Source organism: Nipponia nippon, unplaced genomic scaffold, assembly GCF_047370975.1.
Source record: "Nipponia nippon isolate SJK-2023a ecotype South Korea unplaced genomic scaffold, ASM4737097v1 scaffold_2, whole genome shotgun sequence".
Taxonomy (NCBI): Eukaryota; Metazoa; Chordata; class Aves; order Pelecaniformes; family Threskiornithidae; genus Nipponia; species Nipponia nippon.
The window spans coordinates 37,059,433-37,080,734 of NW_028262336.1; positions in this window are offsets into that span (position 1 = coordinate 37,059,433).

Consider the following 21,302-nt stretch of genomic DNA (forward strand, 5'->3'; position numbering starts at 1 on the left):
AGCTACCACCTGCCAGTATTTGCTAATGGACTGCGCACATGTGAGAATCCACTCCTGCACTGTGCCAAGTTCAGGCACAGATGTTTTTTGGAAATAGGGGGAATTTTAAGGCATCGTATGTAGTTCTGCATCCTTCCCCTTGCCACACCGCCAGTTTTCATCCTCAGTTTTATTTTCTGCAAAGCTTCTTTCCAATGCCTTTTCTTGTTAATTAGGGTGGCATCATGCCAAGTAAAAGGTTTTGGCTATTACTAGAGCTCCTGAGACAGCTTTTGCAGAAAGTTGATACAATTTCCTGCACCCCCTGGGAATGCACAGCCCTAAAATTGGATTGAATCTTAATACTCCTGAATCAATGAGGTCAGCATATTCCTTGAATCATTTCCCTGCTTGTAAAACACACACAGGATACCAAAGAGATTTACATTCAGTGAGGATACGATTACACACTGATCTGACTGCTTCTGCTCCCGGACAGAAAGAAGTTCCCACTCCTTGACCCGCCTCTGCAAAGCAGAGCTTTGGTGGTCTAACTCTTAACAGCTCTTCCTTTACATTCCAGTTTCATTTTTACTATATTACTATTATTTTCTTCTGGAATTAAAGATTTCACCTCTGGCAGGACATTTTAGCTGTCTCCAGGTTAATAATGGGGTACCTGGATGGACATTCATTGATTCTGCATGCAAACTTTATAATAACAGAATGCAGTTTAGACACCAAACTGTTTCTATTTCAGACTGGAACATTTACTGCCAGAAAAAGAGCATGGAATATTACCAGTCTGCTTACCCACATCTTCTCAAGTGTCTATAAGCTCTATTTTTGGTGGAAAACAATGTAGGTGAAAGAACCATCTGCCAAGCCTGTGACAAACATGTAACCTGGAGCAAAAGGAGAGAGGAAGTCTGTGTTGGTTTGGCTCCCCCCCACCTTGGGAATTTTAGCATTTCCTCTACTTTGGAATAAAATGATGTACAGAAGAAGAGGAAAAAAGGCCACCATCCCCAGAGAAGAACTTGAATTAGTCATTCAGTGATAGTCTGTCAGTTTAAAATTTTTCAGTTTAACTAGCACATATTCTGTAGACTATAGAAAAATGAAGAATGAAATAAACTTAAGAGTTGAAACATTCCATATTGAAGAAGTCAATCAGAATTGCCCGATATATTCAAAGTTTTCTCATTACCCTTCAAAACAAATTTCTCTGAAATGACAAATCTTCATGAAGTGTGTCAGTTTTGACAAACCAGTAATTTTGGACAGAATCATTCAGCTGCAACATTTCTAGTCCTGCGTGTAATCTTGCCCTGAAATGCTGCTTCCAATAAGACAAGCAAATATTGATCATCAGCGGTTGGACTCTCAGATGGTGGGTAACCAGCTCCCAGCATGCCTACAGGATCTGGCTGCAGCACTGCTGCAGTTCCTCCCCTGCCACCTGATGCTGGCAAACACCACTCATGCACCCCAGGCACCACTCTGCCTTTTGCTCTTTAAAGCTGCCTCTGCTCTTCCCAGGATGCTTATAACAAAGGGGCACATACTAGGTAGGTTCCTTTGGTCTAACTCAACTATGTTATTTTTATCTGATCCTGTCTTATCCAGGTTAGTTCTTGCCACCCTCCCCATGATCCCTGGACAACTGAAAATGGATCATAGCTGGCTTATGCATTCACTGCACAGTTCCTGCTTTCATTCTCTTTAGACTCACAGCCAGTGCACACAGAAACACACATTATCTAATTTCAGAGTTCACTTCCTGGCCTCTCAACCTCCCAGAGATGTTCTGGAGGTTCCTCAAGTCCCAGATTTGATAAAGCACCAGTACTTCAGTAAGTCTTCCTAAAGCTGGTGGCCATCCCTACACTTTGAAGAGGTGGTCATCATAACTATATATAGACTCATACCCATCCATAGGTGCTTAGTCTAGGTGACCACATGAGCTTAACATCAGAAAGACCTTTTAGAGAATTATATTTTCCAGGTGTTACAAATGTGTCTTCATCTTGATTAGGAATAGATGGGGAGAAAATCTCTTACATCAGTCACAAAAGTGGACTTCTCTGTGAGCATCCCCACTTTCACACTTTGTTTTAAAAGGAAATCTCATTCATGCTATTCCTCAACAATTGGATGAAACCCCACCTACTGTTCTGTGCAAGTGCCTGGGGCAGACACATGATCCCATCAAGGGATACAAAAGAAAATCCTGAAGTGATGGCTACCGCATTTTTTATCATGTCAGTGTTTTGCATCTTAACAATGAAGGCAGTAGGGTAGAATCCCCTTTCAAATTTTGTGAGTAAATTGCTTTCTTGTAATAACTGGATTTTCCACTGACAGATGGCAGCTACAAGCTGTCAATCATTTTAAATTCAAAGGATAGATGAAGCGCAACAAATGCATTGTTATTGCCTGCTAGGCTGGAAGTATGTCCAAGCTGGTGTATGGCCCCTTTGTGTTATGCCAGGTTCGTAGATTTCACAAGTGTAATACTTCTGCCAGGCACTAACTGGAGGAAAAAAAAGGCCACATGCAATTTCTTATGGACTTCATCAAAAACACAAACATCATCAGACACAGATCCATCCAGAGGAAGAAAAAGAGTCTGGGCACACAACAAACAATGTTCCCTCCTGTGCAAACAGTCATTTAAGCAGATGGACCTAAACAGGCAGAACTTTGGTGGAGGGGGGACAAAAAGGAAAAGAAAATTATAAGATTTGGAAAACTTGTGTGATCTCCAGAACCAGAGCTGTTACCTTCCAGAGCATGCAAGCAATCAGCCCTGACCACTTCCCTCCTCCAGAGGCCATGAGTGCCTGTCCTGCTTCCCCCCTGTGCTCTGAGCCCCTGAGGCTCAGAAAAGCCCAGCAGGTATTGCCCAACACATGCCCCACTCCCATGCCACACTGGGCTCTTTTTCGTTGTGAAGGCTCGCTGGAGGCACAGCTGACTATCAGCGAGGCTGCCTCCAGCTTCCCTGTGCAGGGCTGGCACTGGCCACTCCGGCTAGTCACATCCATCACCAGCTTCTGCCCTGGGCCACCAGCCTTTGCTCCCAGCTAACATGGTCTCTGCTGGCTGTTGCCACTTTCCAGGACACATCTCAGCAGCCCCCAAGATGCTTCAGCTGTTCAGAGAAGCTGTACAGAGCTACAAGGGATCACAGCCCCAGAAAAAACTGTCCTCTGAAAGGATGTTCTTCTTTTGCCCCCCTCAAAACAAACCAAAAAAACACCCCATAAAACCAAGAAAATACCCACAAACCTGCCCAGTCTTTGCTTGCTTAACATTTCTTCATTACAAGCCAGCTTTGAGTTTTATTGGTTCATTTGTGTGCCCCATGACAAGCATATGAATGCCTGTTTTTCTCACCTCTATAGCATGATGCCTGACTTAGCAGAAATACGTCTGTTTCAGAATGTAGATGCAAATAAAAATCTATTTAGACCTAATAATTTATCAGTTCTAGTCAACTCTTGCACTTCTAAAACAGGGACTAAGTATTTTTGCCCTTTTTGGAGCTTCCAGGAAAGGGCTGTTTTTCTCCCCAAAGCATTTGGGAGCATTTATTCTTGTAATTAAGTGAGAAAAATAGGAATAGCCAGATTTAAACCAGTACATCTGTGAGAGTGAAACAAGCAGGAGTTAGAAGCGCTGTAATTTAGGCTGGACTGACTCCTGGCTGACTCCACTTAACAGCAGACCATGCATGCTGCTCTTGGTCTGGAAGCACGCAGTAGAGAAGGACAGTGGGAAAATGTTGAAAAAGGACAATTGTAATGAAAGCTGCATTGCATTTGTATGTTTATGGAAATGCTGACTAGTCGCAGCCAAGGTAGTGGTCCTATTTTGTTGAACAGCTCTTCACAGTTCTTTCTCTGTCATCTTTTCAGACCAAACCTGGTCAGCTTCAAATAAAAAAATGGGTTCTGTTTTTTCAAGTAAAGCTAAAAGCACTGAAAGACAATTGAAAATCACAGTTTTATAGTCAATTTCATGCAGGGAAAAATAAATTAAATTAAAAATTATTGACATCTGAGTTACCAAGCTAGGAAAGCAGCCCTTACAGCAACAGGGTAACTATTGTTAAAGACCACCAGATAAGCAAACTTTATAAAAATAGGGGGAACCGATATAACACTCCTCTCTGACCACATATTTCACAACATTGGTAGCATGTCAGAAAAGTTCTCTTAATTGCATATTGTTTTAGAAAAGATGATTATTGTCCTTTACAGCTCCAGTGAATAGTGAAATTCATTAAGACGTATTAAGACGTTCGTAATTGATGGCATTTGTACAGTACATTGTGTTAAAAATACTTTGGTCTGGGCAACAGGGAGGAAATCTTCCTATTTCTAGTGGCTTTACTATGGCTCTGTGGCAAGGTGCAGCCCCTGGATGAAGAAGGAGCTTGTTCCTCACCCAAGAGCAGCTCCATGGGGAGCTCAGTCTGGAGATGCTTCACAGATGCTGAACTGGGCAGGGCAGGCTCAGTGGAGAGCAGGAAGACAACCTGCAGAACAGTCTGGGAGATTAAGCTGAAAAAAGGGGTCTCCTTTTGAAGTTCTTTTGTCAGGTCTGTGGTCCTGTCATTACAAATCTAGGAATCTACAAACACAGATTATTTTCCAGTTAATGGTCTTCAGTGTCAAAAAGCCCAGGCCATCAAGAGAAGATTTTTTTTTTCCTCCCCTCTTACTTTGCTCAACAGCTTTATGGCCTGATAACAGACTACTACAAGAACTTATATTGGTGGTGCAGATCTAATTATGTAAAACTTAAATAGACTCAAAGCCAGAGCAACAGAAGCCACACAAGCACACATTCAATGCCTCAAATCTTACACTCAGTGTCTTCTGACCTAGCCAAAATTAACATAGGTACGCTTCATCCTTTAACTTCAAGAGCTTTTACTGCTGTAGCAGACTGGGAAGCAAATATGTAATCCTTCTGTTGCAACAGGACAGATGTTCAGTGGCTCTCAGAGGGCAAACTCCATCACAGATCTGCAAGCTGCATTGGGAATTTCCCTTATTTTCTCAAATGACACATCTATGCCATCTTCTCAGCTGGAGGCACACGTCCTGGTTTCAGCAGATAGCCTATGTTACACATTTTTTCTTTCCTAGAAGATATCACTTCAGGATTTCAGGACTTATGTGACAGTTTCAATACACAACATCTCTGAATCAGTGGTTAAAACCCCAGAATCGGCCGACTGCTTGGAGACAAACGTGCCTGACTGCTCTGAATGTCACAAAAGTTTCTTGTAACATGACGATATGTGGTTAGATGAGAGCATCAAATGGAAGTCACGATGTACAGCAAACAAGTGAGGCACCCGCTTTGAGAATATTTCCCATAAAACATTTGATTTCTTCCCATTTCCTTCTCTGCCAGGTACCTGAGCTATGGAAGTCTGTCAATAATCTGATGGTGGCTTTGAATTACAGCCTGCATAAAAAGCTTCGATAGGCTTCGGACACAAGAGACTGTGTGTCTCAATTTATCAGAGCAAACTGCCTTTTTTTTTTTATTATTATTCCTTTCTCTCTGACTTGTCTTTGTGAGGTTAAATTCTCTGCCCTTCTGGCAGTCAAGACCAAGTACCATCAGCCACTGAAAACAGTCTGCAATGGAAGGTTTTCCTCCCCATTACTGAGACATGAGATAAAACAACAGGTACATCTATCACACTGACAGATAAAGATTTCTTTTATCATTATTTTCACTAAACACCAGTGGGAATTTAAGCCTAGTAATTAGAGCAGACCCACAGATCACCGCTGGAGTCATTTTCAATGCCAATGATGATATTTTAAAGATATTTCTTTTTCAGGACAATCCAGTCCTTTGGCTACTAAAGTGACCCAAAACGGTCACTTTCAGGCTTTGACAGTAAGACACTCATGCAGCACTCACCACTACACTAATAAGGACACTAATACAAGATGACAGAAGTAAATGGGCCCAAGTTTTTGCTTGATTGCTCCATTTCATTATCGTTCTCAAAGTTCCATGCTGCTTAACACCTTTCGGAATCAAATAACCAACTCACACTGATGAGCAAACAGCGTCCGTCCTAACTAACTGACGCGTTTTTTGGAAAGGTCCTGTAAGCATATGGACGTTCATGGGAAGCAAAAAGCGAACAACAAAGCAGACAAGGCACCTAACTTTAAAGCAGACCAGTGAAGTCCCTCTCCACTATCACTGCTCTGTGTTCTCACTCTGTGAACCAGTTCATCTGTAGTTACCTGCCACTGCCTCATGAGCATTCAGAGACACTCTCAGCTTTAAAGTTCACGTGCAGAACTACAAGCAGTGCAAATGTGCTCGCCGCCCTGTCGGCCAATAGCCCAACCACGCAGAGACAAATACACAAAAAAGCATTTGTTCCATCACAGGAAAATTATCTCAGGGCACCGCATTCTACACATATCAGGGTTTATTACAATTCAGATATGATAAAATCTTCCTTTTTTGTATTTGCTGCTCTATGTGGAAATGAAATTATTCTCTCCAGTGTTAAAGATTTTTTTCCAGCCTCACTTGATTCTTATAAATCAGATGATATCTCCTGCAAGCACCATCTGATCCTGTGCATTGGCCTAGACTTCATTATTATTACGCTATTATACAGGCAACAGTTCTATCATTTCTTTGTATTCTGGTCTCCAAGTAGTTGCTTTTTTCTGGTGTTTTTTTCTTTTTTTTTTTTTTTCCCCCAAATTACTGTATGCTTTTAGGCAGTTTCCCAGTCAGAAGATTCTCCATATCACAAGGACATTAGATACAATTTTGACTGCAGTGAAAAGGATGTAATCAAGGAATAAATCTAGTGAATCTATAAAGTCACACAAAATAATTACGTGTATGAAATCAGAAACAGACCCATAGTTGTTGCTAATTAAATTGGCTTCTATTCACATTGTCTTCTCTTATAAGGGAGGTCATAGGCAAAATGCCCACTTGTGCCTTTATTTTTCACAGTTGCCTTCTAGGGTTTCCACCAGTTCCTGCGGAAAGCATTAATTAAGCACGATAAGGAAGGCAGAGGCTGCAAACAAAGGCAGGTTGGGTTGATGAAATTTTGCCACTTACATTTGAATTCAAAAATTTCAATTCCAGCAGTGATTCATATTATAAATCAATTTGGCAAACTATCAGGCTTTAAAATCAATTACACTGGATCAGGAGCCGTGTTTGCAGATAATGCATGAAGGGGCACTCTTACACAGCAATGACCTTTTAAGCTGGCACAAGCCAGTTTCCACTACTTGGCAAAGTATCCTCCCACAATGCTAAGTCAATTATATTAAACCTATTTCAATCTGTTACTGAGTATATAATGGGAGAGGACTGCTGAGGGCAAATCCGCCTATCCTTCCTCAGAAAGAAAAAACACAATCAACCTGACAAAGTTATCATCTATCCCATGTCTCTACTGCACACTTCCTCTTGAAGGGAGAGGAACAGTAAAGAATCGGGAAACGTTATCCATTTTATATACCACCAAGCTTTCCTCACAGTTTTAATGTCATTAAATTACAACTCTGCAGGTCAAAACAGCAGCATACTGAGTGATCATCAGCACGTGTACAGGACGGACCATTAGCAGATGATACTTAGGATAGCAAAAACTCAAAATTGCTAAGAACTATAATCTGTACAACCTTGTGAAGCATCGTTAGTTTCATGAGAGATTATCTGATGATTCCTTGTTATTTGCATGGTACACAGGGATTTATAGCCCAGACAGAGATTAAGCACCACCCCTAAGGAGCATGATCTTCATGCTGACATGTGCAGCACAGCAAGTGCTGAGGGGAGAGGGGAAGCCAGGATATTCAGAAATACTGCAATAAGATTACATATCATATGCTTTACTCTGCTACATGCAGACAGTTCAGCAGTTTTACAGGGAGATTTTTTGCTATTCTTAAGAATCAAGTCATTTGTGCCAGAGATGAGTGCATCCCCAATGTGGATGTAGTAAAAGAGGTAAAGTGTGGACCAAAGGAACTGAAGCCAGAGTATGAGGGATGTGTGTGTTGAAAAGCGGGACCCACAGTAAGAAAAGGCACTTACAGCTAATATATGGATCACAACAATAAATTGAATGAAAGACAGCAGTAGAGCTAATTCATCAATAACAGCAGTGATAGGAACAAAATCTCTTATAAAAAAAAAAAAAAAAAAAAATCAGTGTGCAAGCAGGTCTGCACTCCAGAAGCAGTATGATGGGGTGGTTTGTAGTACCATGGAGACCACCACCAGAACAAGGTCAGACCACCAGGCCGAGAAGGAATGGAGGAATCTTGCTCACCATCAGACTTTCCTAGATTATACAGGGTTCCTGGAGGGCTCCCTGGACCAGAGAGCTGCTAGGGGCAGGAGTGCAGGGAGGCATACAACAGCAGACAGAGCAGCAAGACCCAAGGGCTGCTGCATCCTGAAGACCACAGGGAGAAGTACGTCATTTCATACTAGGGATTTAAATCCACGGAGAATACAACGTGCTCCTAGAAAGAGTGGGAGAAGAAAATAGGCAAAAAGGGGCAGGGGGGAAAGAAGGGGAGGCAGGGAAAGACTTCCAGCTTGGTTTTTTTGTAGGTAATCTGTGGTGGGAATCACCAATATTTGCAAAAAGGATTCTAAGAAAACCTTGGAAATGACAAAGAAAGAGAGCAAAAACTTTTTGATATACAACTCTGACAACCATTCTTCACAGGACATAACTAGAGGTATGTGCAAGATATTTAAAGTTACATCCAACAACCAACAGAATGCTAGAGATGTTGCTCCCATTTAAAAAAAAATGGAGGTAACCTTCATCTTGTCACAACAGTCAAGGCCTTTCAAGCATTAGGTTAGATCTTGGTCATGTCTGTGAGGAGGACTGTTATACTTGTTTAGTCATCCAAGGTTTCCTTTGCTTTGTAGGTTCCCAGAGCAGAGCTGAGGCATCATTGCAGTTCCCATGCCTGTCTCCCAGCTGTAAGTAGAAGAGACCTTGTCAGAGGAAAGCAGGCATGGCAGGGCATCCCTAGGACCAATTAATTTGAGCTTCTGACAACATAAATTAGCACAGTTTAAGTGAGAATATGACCAGTCTGTATTTGTAGAGTAGATCAAGCAGTAATTGTCCTAGGTAGTCAAAGTCAATGGAAGTGACAGATTAATAATTATTGCTCTATTCCATGCTTTAGTCATAAAGCAACCCACTAAATCTTGCTAAATTATCTGATTATACAGAATATCATGTCACAGTTCACCATATGTTTTCTTTTGTATTTTAATGGTAGCAGTATGCCTAACAGTATTCCCAGGTCCACTGATTTTGCCCTTGCCTCTTATTCAAATCTCAGTTTTCCTATCCTAGTTGTTTGATGCTTCCTTCCTTTTTTATCATCTCAAGAAAAGCACTTCAGGCTCATGACTGAATAGTCCACTGAACAGCCTCATTAGGGGTAGTACCCAACAGAATAACTGAATATAGTACATGGTTTCAGCATGTGAAACAATTTGACTAAAAATTGAAAGTCAGAAATTTTCTGTAGGAAAAAAAATTTCATCCAAACATGTATGTTTTGTAAACTATCAAACTATGACAAATATTTTCTATGAAGAGTAAGCAACTAGCTTTAAGTCTTCCAGTTCAAAAATGAATTTTGAGGTTTGGATGAGAAGATTGGAGGAAAAAAAAAAACAGGGGGAAGTTAGGACAAAATGTTTTTTATGCAAGTGAAAATGCTTTGACAGGCCTGACTACTCAATACTTGTCCATAATTATTTTGGGGGGGGGGGGGGCGGCATGGGGTGGGCAGGGAAGAAATAGAACATCTGCTCAGCTTTTCTCAAAGTGACACACTCATTACACTGGTATGGTACGTCATCTGCAATTTGGGACACTTCTTTCCTCAGATAAACACTGTAGAAAACACTGACATTCCTGGGGTTTGTTCTGGCTTTACATTAATGTAACTGCAGAGTCTTGGCCCTTCTGTTTCAACATCTTAATACATAGGTCACAGAGAAAAGCGTAGATGATTAGTAAGTTCAAGACTAAAGAAAACACAAATGCATTCTTTGGGATTATGTTGCCCACAGTGTGCAACTCCAGGAGGATTCAGCAATATGAAGTTACATTTTTTACCCCCCTAACACCAAAAGGCCACCTGTAGGTACTTAATGGTAGGTTCACACACTCCAAAGCATCCCGCCACTGATTCCTGTGGAAACGCTTGCTGAGCTGCATTAATCAGATCAAAGTTGTTGTTAGGATGCTAAATGACTCTCTGGTAACACCATGCAAGGCATAAGACAGTATTACTGCAGTTACTGTTTGCAGCTGCTAACACGACAGAGGAGCCATCCCTGTGGGGCCTCTCGTGCATGGGACTGATTTGCCAACCTCCATCTGACCTTGGTAGATGACCATTTAGGTCACACACAGCCTGTGTTTTCCTGGCACGAACACCCCGACTGGCTCCTTGGCTTCCTGGATAAGGTTTCTCCATGTACTAAGAAAATACTTTAAACAACACTGTTGGTAGGAGGTAAAGGAGAGGGCAGGCGAGGCTGCCAGTTCACCCAGGGAATGAATGAAGCGCCACCCCTCCTAGACAGGCTGTTTGCAGTTAACTTGGAAAACTTGATCTGAATGCTCTTTACGCCCTGAATAATTCAGCAGACGAATTTACCACCAGAACCTCTGGCAGCAGATCAGTCTGGGATTACATCAGCAGCAGAGAGAATTAAGTGTGTCTTCATTTTCGGCAAGATAAAAACGTCCATCTGTTTCTGTTCTTTATTAATTTTGCCTGTATATAGAATACAGAGCTATACATTAATTAAATGCATATGACTGGCTAATTTGTTACAAACTGCTCTCATGATGCCTGTCTCCTCATTAAGCAGAGATTGCGAATGTATGAAAGGAGGACTTTTTACAATAGATATAGACAGATGAGAACTAAGCCACCTAGAGTTTTCTGTAGTGCTATGGAAAATGCCAGGGGCAAGAGGAATTCCATCAGTACTTCAATTTTCTCTTATTTTTGCAATGTGGCCCCATAGGAGGACAAATATCTACCCCCTCCTTATTCTGCAAGCATGACCAGTAGCAATTTTCTCCCCTTGCCTACAAACACAGGAAGATAATGCCTGTCAGGGTTGCTACTAATATAATCGTGCAAATCAATGAGCAAAGAAGTGCTAAGAAAACGGGATGGCCAGCACACTTCCAACATCGCCCTGGCCCTTGGGTCTGCACACTTTGCCCATGGCCACACACCACTGAACCAGGACATGAGAGCGAGGTAAGAAGCTGCACGGAATAAGAGAACAGGGACCTCCCAGTTCAGCCGAGCCGGCATGGCCCCTACTGCTAAAAACACCAGGGATGTGGCAGTTGTGGGGTTTGTATGGTTTGTGCTATTGTTCAGGTGCATTAACTTGGAACAGAGGTGGAAGTAATCCTAAAAAGGTCAGGAGAGACTTGATAAAGGAAAAAAAAAAAAAAAAACAACACACTCTTACATTACATGAGAATCTATTATTAAACAGAATCTGAACAAGATCCGATGCTTGCAATAATTTCATAAGGACCTTTCTAACCAGGTTAGGGGAAAAAGTGCCTTTTATGAGCACTCCTTCAAGTCATTATTACCTGTCAGTATCTAATGTTAAAGAAATTGGAAGACAGAGAGAAGCTTCTGCTTGCACTGCAGATCTTAGCGATAGCTTCACTTTACTAATATACTTACTACAATAGTAACAATAATGAACTACCACAGACTACTCTTTGTGACAGTGTCTAAGCACATACCACTTCATTGCAAACAGGCAAAAGCCAAGGCTGTTGCAAAGAAAAAAAAAAAAAGCATATTCTACAGAATATCTGGAAATGGAAAACACGGGTAACACACTACAATTGATAAAGCTACATACATTTTCAATGCAACTGCTTTAAAAATGACAATAGTTTCCCAGTCAGGAAGGCTAAGGCTCAGCTAGAACTGAAATTGGCCAAGAATGCCAAGTACAACACGAAAAGGATCTTCAGATACGTGAGCAACAAGCAGAAACACAGGGAAGACATAGGCCCATTGCTAAACAGGGCAGGCAAACTAGTCATAATGCTGACAAGGCAGAAGTCTCAATACCTTCTTTGCTTCTGTCTTTACTGGCATAGCTGGACCCCAGATCACAAGATCAAGTAGCTACAACAATGCACGTGTCAGCCGGTCAGTAGTGGAGGAAGGGCTGGTCCACAGCCTCTTGCAAGGGCTCAACTCACATAAATCTACAGGCCCCAGGGTGTTAAGAGAAGCAGCTGACATTCTTGCAAGGCATTGCCTATAACATTTAAAAAGTCACAGAGATCAGGAGATGTCTCTGATGATGGGAAGAGAGCAAATGCCATAGACATCTACAAGAAGGGCCCAAAAGAGGACCCAGAAAACTGCAGGCCCATTAGTCTTACTTCAGTCCCTGGGAAAGTAATAGAACAAGTCCTCCTAGAAACTATTACAAACAAAATGAAGCAGGTGATCAGAAAAGCCAGCATAGACTTACCAAGGGTAAATCATACCATACTAACCTGATCACTTTCTACAACAACATAACATCGTCTATCAGCATGACAAGAGCAGTGGATGTTTACCTGGATTTCAACAAAGCATTCGATACTTTCCCATGGCCTTCTCCTGGACAAACTGGCAAGATACAGATTGAATGTGTGGTCTGTGAGATGGGTAGGAAACTGGCTAACAGGTTGCACTCAGGTGGTGATCAATGGTTTTTACTCAGGCTGGAAGCCTGTCACAAGTGGAGTCCCCCAGGGATCAATACAGGGCCTCATGCTGTTCAACATCTTCATAAATGATCTGGATGATTGGATTGAAAGCACCCTCAGCAAGTTTGCTGATGACACCAAACTGGGTGGTGAGGTGGACACAACAGAAGGGAGAGCCATCTTACTGAAAGACCTGGATAGGGTGGAAGAGTGGGCTAGCAAGACCAGTATGAATTTTAACAAAGACAAGTGCAAAGTCCTGCACCTGGGACGACATAACCAAAGAGCCCAGTACATGCTAGGATCTGTGCAGCTGGGAGCAGCCTTGCTGAAAGGGACCTGTGGGTCCTGGTGGACAACAAGCTGAACATGAGTCAACAGTGCACCGCTCCAGCAGCAAAGGCAAATCAGATCCTGGGCTGCATCTGCAGGGGCATTACTAGAAGAGACAGAAATGTGATCATTCCATTCTACTCAGTGCTTGTCAGGCCACACCTGGAGTACTGTGTCCAGTTCTGGTCCCCACAATTCAAGACAGACACAGACAGACTGGAGAGGCTCCAAATGAGGGCTACAAAGATCATCAAAGGGCTGGAGAACCTGCCCTCTGAGGAGAGACTGAAGGAGTTCAGTCTTTTCTCCCTGGAGGAAAGAGGGCTTAGGGCAGACCTCATCATGGTATTCCAGTACTTAACGAGCAGCTACAAAGAGGATGGAGGCTCTCTCTTCACAAGGAGCCACATGAAGACAAGGGGCAATGGGTACAAGTTGCACTGGGAGAGGTTTCATCTCGACATAAGAAAAAAATTTTTTACAGCGAGAACAATTATTCACTGGAAGAACCTCCCAAGGGACATGGTAAGTCCCCATCACTGGAGGTTTTCAAGATGCAATTGGACAGGGTGCTAGATAATCTCATCTAAGCTCCCTTTCCCATGGAAGATTGGGCCAGATGATCTTTCGAGGTCCCTTCCAGCCTGGGCTGTTCTACGGTTCTATGATTCTAAAGTATGAAAATAAAATTATGCTTCATTTCAAACTGAATTGACAACACTAACTACATCCTGCACAGAATATTTTACTTCACCTTGAAAAGAAGAAGATATCCACTCCACCCCAGCATGCCCACAAACATTTCTGAATACGATTCAGAAAATAATATTCCCCCCCATCCTTTTCTGAACCTCCTGAGAAAAAAGCTTTTGATATGTTGGCTTTTTATCCTTTTGGAAAAGACTACTGAAAGTTTCCCCCATGGCAAGTAAGCTCTCTCAAAGCTGAAGCTGCCTCCCTCTTCCTTAGGAAGCTCCTCTCAGACTTTTACGTTAGAAGTGCCAAGTCTTCTCAAAAATGGTAACATGGCAGCACAGGAGTTAAACAGATGAGTGAAAGTAATTAAGCAAATTATACATTTTCTTGAGGAAAACACCATAGCCTAATAGGAATGCTCATCACAGAGCTATTATTTAGATAGCAAAAGTTACAACTACACAGAAGAATAATGACTGAATGGTAAAGTAACAACACAATAATTAGTTGTATTCTAGCAATTACTTAGGAATTCCCCAAGAGGTAGCATCGATTAAAGTTATTTTTATAAGTGTATTAGTAGTAAGTCTTTAAAAAAAAAAAGTCATGCCAGGTTTTTGTTGATGATTCAAGGGAACCAGAAAACTACGAAAATCACATTTCATTAGCAAATGAAGCAAGAAGGAAAACATACAAAAGGGGTGGGAGGCAGAGAGCAAATGAAGGAACAGATTAAGGTAAATAAAATCCTATATCATGTAGGCAATGCCAGAATACATTATTTTTTCTCTCCTGAAGAATGAATGAAAGCGTATATAGGAAATGCCATTCTCGTAGTCCTGAAGCCACACAGCAGAGGTAGCAGCATGGGGTTTAGTAGCACATACTTCTCTGCCCTGTCTCACCTGGGCATCCCAGTCCTCACTTAGAGAAAAGAAACAGTTCAGGCTCATTGGCCTATTACTAGTACTACCCCCACAGCTACACGGACCACGGGAGCTTGGGCTCCCAAGAACACGTACATCTTTTCAGAGAGAAGCGTGAATGGACACCAACCCCAGACAGTCTTTGAGCCTGCAGCTGACAAAACAGCAGAAACACATTATCCATTCCACAGCAGGCAAAGAGGTGTGCCTTAATAGCTCTCACCTGAAAACTTTCAAGTCCCTGCCTGCTATTGATCCCAGGCTAATTTTGTTGAAGCCCATAAAGCTACAGCAGGGAGCCATTTGGTTTTTCAGATATCTGATACCCATGGCAAACACGCTATTGTTTTCTCTGCCCTTTGAACAGGAAAATTACTGCAATTCTCCCTGACTTGAAATCTCATTCTTTAGCACAAAGTTGCTGTTCAGTCTCTCTGGTTTGTGTTTGGGCCCACCCTGCCCTCCTCGCTGTCACACCATGACAGAAAGGTGCCACAAAAGGCACAGGTCAGCACAAGGAAGGGTTTGCATCTCCTGGACACCAGACCCTTCTCTGCCTGGGTGCATCTGTGACCTCCCCACATAGGAAGCAGCTTTGGTACCCACTCAGAAATGGCACAGTACCACCAGCCAGGGGCAGACCTGAGCAGGCAACAGCCTCAGAGGTACAGGGCCTGGCCATGAAAGGAAAAGAGAAACCAGAGCAAAGCCAGGCTGGGACATGTAGCTTCAGGGAACTGAAGGTGAGGATAGGCAGAGTGGCTGGTCCTGTCTGCCCAGGTTGCTCTTTCCTCATCACCACTGGGGCAAAACTGAATCTGGCCATGTTCATGCTGCTCCATCACAGGACTCGTCCATGGGAGAAGTAGGCTCTTGGTCCAGAATCCTGGTCACCTTCCACCTTGCTAAGGTTTTGAAGAGTCCTGCAGTGCCAATGGGGTGGTAGCATCACCTGCACCGATGCACCACATTGTGGGGTGCGTGTTCGTGGTCTCAGATAGCCACAGATGCAGAACTGTCACCAAGGCTTGAGGAGCAAACTGCTGCCCAGGTTCCCCCTGACTCCCCACGTGGGCCACTGCTCACATGCCCCAAATGCACCCGAGGTGAGTCAGCATAGCCAGTCAAGGAACTTGGCCTGAAAAACATTGTCAGGAAGAGACACTACAAACACATCCTTGTGGAATCTGGGACAGCCCTTTGCAGAGTGCCATCCACAGCTATTCTGTCACCTCCTTCTTCCTCCTCAAATCCCCATGCTCGCCAGCACTGAAATGGGAGGACAAGCACAGAATGAATGGCACTGCTAAAGGCTCCTCTAATTGCACAATCCCTCCCTGCCAGCCCCCACAGACTTCCTCTGTGGAAGAGGTCTGCAGTAAATCCTGTCACTACTTTTTGCTTCCTAGAGATTTAAGATCAGATTTTCCCCTCATTTACATACAAGTCTAAAGCCATTAACCTCCAGAAAGCAATTTCTTCGTCTGCTGGTGCAAGGAAGAGTAGGATTAGGTCATATGGACCCAGTCAGTCCTTTTTTTTGATATCAATGAAGGCTGGCAAGAATATTTTACCAAAAATTTAAGCAGCAGTTCTCTGTACTCCTACTTCTCTTATTTAATCAAGTACCCACATCAATGCCATAGAGCCCTGCAGTATAACCTGCAGCAATATGTAAGCTTTTGTTTGTCACACTCTTTCTGGCTAAATGCCCCTGCTGGACAGACTATTGTTTTTCCCTTGAACCACGAGTGCTCATGGCTTTCAGGGGTTTTTGTCAATTTTTTTTTTTTGCCCTCCTCTTTTTCAGAAAATACGTTAGTTCCAGAACAACATTAGCATCAACACGCTGCAGCTTATAGCCATGAACTGGCCCCTACCTCTCATTCTGTCTGTGTTTGCTGGTTATCTGGATTCGCTTCTTCAGATGGTAATTACGTTTTTAAAGCACAAATGCTAGCTGCCATACTGCACGCTTCTACACAAAGGCAGTGTTAAGAGTCAGGCACCCACTCCCCCGTTTCATTCCCCTCCCCTCAGCATATATTAAATTATCCAGCCCTGGTAACATTTGTTTCACCTAAGTCTCCAGCTCTGTTTATCTTTAAAGGAATAACACATGTTCACGTGCCTCTGCTCAAAGCCTCTGCTCTTTACTTTTGGTGGAAACACCCACTGACAACAACACTTTGCTTTCAGAGCTCCACTTTACCGCAGTGCTTAGCTGTCATGCCACTTAATCTCTTAATAGACCAACAAGTGCAGGCAAAACTTAAAACACAAGATGTGATGTTGTTCACAAGACTTTGAGATAGGACCCAAATTCCCACATCTCCCTGTGTTTCAGACAGTGAATAAGTTCCTCTTGCCTTGCATACCTCAGTTTCCCAATAGATGAGAGAGAGAAAGAGCATAAGGGATGCAGCAGATAGATACACAGCAAAAACTCTTCCCCCACCAATCCTTGTACCAGCCAAAGATCATCTGGCTCCAGTATACAGCTTTTAAAACTCCACTGTGGGTACTCTGCTATCTAGAAGTTACTCCAGGCAAAGGAAATCCTTAGCCATTTAGCTTGTTTACCAGCCTGTCACGTTCACCCGTTTAGGCAATAGACAGCTTTTTCTGCCAGTAGCCAAACAGCTTCATTTTTGAGCAAGAAACTGTCAGGCTACCAAACATGCAGATGTCCAAGACAATAGTCAGTGCACACTTAGCACAGATCAGCTATAGCTACATAGTAAACTCACCAGGTACAATTTCCAGACTACTAGCATAGGCAAGTCTGGAAGCACACCCTGCAAAATAAGTAAAGAAAGGCCTGAAAAATTCAACCTAGTCAGTGAGTTCAACTAGAAGTGTTCATTCCCATTTAACTCTCCATCATTTATTCAGCTACCTCAACAACTATACTAAGACGATGACTGAAACCAAACAATCAATGCTTCCTCAAGCTTAAAGCAGTGACCAAAAGTACTACCTACTGTTCTTTCACCCTTCCTACCTCCTCTTACTTGATTTCCTCTTCTCTCTTCTTCTTCTTCTTCTTCTTCTTCTTCTTCTTCTTCTACTTCTTCTTCTTCTACTTCTTCTTCTTCTTCTTCTTTTTTTTTTTTTTTTTTCTCCCCTACTTTCTTTTTAATGCTCAGCTTTTTATCTTGGCTGCTAATGAGACCCACCTGACCTGGCAGCTTGTGTGAGTCAGTAGAATGACTTTCCACCTCCCAACAAGGTTCAAGAGCTACAAATCTGCTATAAGGATAAGAATACTTCACCTCCCAGGTGCTCTGGGGATTAATTAGCATTTGGAAATCATGTTTTGAGATCCTCGTGTGCAAAGTGCTAGAGAAGTGGCTATTATTATTCTTGCAAACCGTAATCCTGGATTAGTTAAAGCAACTAGTCAAGCAATCAACAGAATTTGTCAATGATGAGGTAATGAGTTACAGCCAGTGACATTTCTAGGACAGAAAGAATGAATTTTCTAAACAATCAGTATGTGCTGCATAGAGTGAATAATTTGTAATGAATAATGTATGCAGTTAATTTAGCCTCTTCTTCCAGAAAGACCATGAACAAAAAGAGAATTTCCCGACCTTATTTCAGGAATTTAAAAAGGAAAAATGTGTTTTACTGTATGGACATATCCTCAGCACGTCTCCATTTCTGCTTAAGATGTACCGACATAGTGCAGAGATAGAGGCAGGTAAAAGGAAAGACATCTTTGTCCCATCGGGAATAGGAGCTAGGGGCATGACATGACCATAAAATCTTCCATCCCTACTGTATGCTCAGCCTGTCACGTTCAAATCATGGCAAAATATTTGCCCATGGGGTTTTGTATGTTTTATACATCCACATACCTAGGCCATAACAGGAGCTCTGCTAACAGTAGACTTCCTAAACAAAGCCATGTGTGAAAACAGAGTCACTGTCCTATGGATATTTCAGAAAAACATATTTAAATAATTTCTTGTCTAACCATGTGACTGTCTGGTTATTTCACAAGTTCTGTCCTGGTCATCAACTGGGATTGCAAAAGACAGAAACAAACATATTTCATACCACCACCTTGCTTCTTCAGCTGCAGAATTGGAATTATGGTGGCTTCTTCTGCTAATCCTGAATGTCAGACCTCACTTGTTCATAATGATCTTGTCGGAGCTATAGTAAAGTTTGTGTTTTAAACTCAGTAGTTAAGAAAACTGCCCACATGTAGAAAAAAGCACCAGAAGGAGAGATGTGGGATCAGAGGTCCCCTTATTTTCATTGATTTTTCTATAGGTTTCAAACCATCAAACCTGAGAAATTCTTTACTCTGGCTTACCAGTACTAGGTTGTGAAGACTCACATACAAGCTTGAGTTCTTTCATACGGTTCACAGTTCACTGCACGACCAGAAAAGTTACCACCCTTGCCGGAGAGCACATGGGGACTGACCGAGCAGGCTCCCTGCTGCTGGTCAGCCACTCTTTCCCACCCATGGCTCCTCCCAGTACAGCTTCCCGAGGCGGACTGGGATTGCTCCCCACTGCTGCTGCAGGAGGGAGTGTGTCAGGTAACCTTGTGGCTAAAATGAGCGTTGAATTGGTGAAAACTAATCCTGCTTTCTCATTTGTAGGTAGAATAGATTTGCCCTCCACCATTAAAATACACAGAATACGAATATTAAAGTTGCTGTTGCGCTGGCTTGTGCTGACTGTACAGGCTCAGCTTGCATGGCCCGGGATGTTTTGTTTTCGCGAGGCTGAGGACAACTGTCCCTGTGTGCTGGACTCTGATTTCCTTCCAATGCCCTTTTTGCTGTCATTTTTACAAAATATTTATAGAGGAAAACTGAAGAGGGTGCATGAGTAAACACCACAAGGCCAGATTCCTTAAATGATTTCAAAGGAGAAAATTAAAGTCATTGCTTTAGGATAAAAAGAAATCAGCAAGGAGGAAAAAAAAGGGATTAAAAATATAGACTGTAAAAGGTGCATTTTGAAGGTGACCAGGAAAAGAAGATCAGTAAAAAATGAAAGGTGTATATTTGTGAATCAAATTAATGTATGAATGTGTAAAACATGCCAACCTGACACAGAGATGAATGTGTATCCTTCTCTAAAACTACAGCTAGCTCATCACTTCACCCTAAAGGGCCATGCATTGAGTGCCGATTCACAAGAAATCCACCGTATGTGTGGGCTCTCCATGACAAGTACAAATGTAACTCCCTGTAAATAATTGTCAGCACATGGAAAAGGAACAATTTAAGCATAATTTTAAGCAGAGCCATCATTGCTCCCTCCATACACCTGGCACAGTTCCCCAGAAGGATCTTAGCCAACTCCTCTGTGTCTTGGATAACACTGCGATGAACTTAGGAGTTCAAAACCAATACAGAGGCAGCATGATACGGACTAATGGGAAAGCTGTGGTTTATGTGTAAAGATAACAAGTTTCAGGGTAGAGGAAAATAATATTAATCCTCACACCTGCTGCAATTTCCTAAGAGTGTTCATCACATTGTCTTCCTAAAATTCATGTCTATCTCCTTTCAACAAACTCCAGTTCTCTGCCACTACAAATTGAAGCCAAATTAGAAGCTGGGGCTCCATGAAAATGTTTTTGAGAAGTTTGCAGGTGGGAGGCATTTTCATTGTTCTGTAGTGTGATGTTGATGGGAATTTTCCTTTTCCTCCTTCTGTTTTTTTTTTCTTCTTTGTCTGGCACTCCAGTAATTTCATTAGTTTCTTTCTTAGTAAATTATCCCAGGTGGCAATGTGTCAGCCATAAGGCAAAAATAGCTGTCATCCATAGCACTACAGGGTCAGACTTTTTTCCCCTGTGAGTGACTCTGCACTGTCACTGTGCAGACTTTTCCTGGTTAAGCATGTAGAAATGCATAATTTATTTGAGTTAATTCTGGAAATCGAGGACAGAGCTACAGGCGCTGAAGATGCAGGATGCAGCTGCATTTTGAGTCTTCACTCTGTAGGTCTCTGTTTGCAGCAACTCTACCGGGGCAGGAATCAAAGAGGGGGAGGAAAAGTTAATTTTTAAATTATTCTCTGCATCAGCTTGCTGGGGTAAATTAGAAGAGCCTTAGAGTTGTTAAACTCACATTTCTGTAGAAAAGCCCATTGTTCACGGATGAGGGTTCAATAAAATGTATATAAAATGGCTGTTATGACTTTAAGCAGCAATTTATACCTGCAGTGGACAACATTTGTCAGCATTAAAAAGTCACCAGTCTCTCAGCTTCCTTTTCTCACGCTGTGGGCATGAGAGGGAAGGGCTGGGATGGAGGTCAGGAGGACAGAGAAGCACAGCTGGGTGCTGCTTTTTGGCAGAAATCCTGCTGTGCATCCACCGAGGCCACAAGCAGGCTGCACATGAGTGTGCTCCCCAGATTTTTCTTGCTGTTGCTTCCCTCCAGCAGGCAGGTTTCCTTCCCGCAGTCACCGAGGCGTGGGGCTGGTGCAGGTTCATCCCCATGGGGCCATGGTACAGTCAGACACACACCTCTTCTTGGGAGATGCTCAGGCACA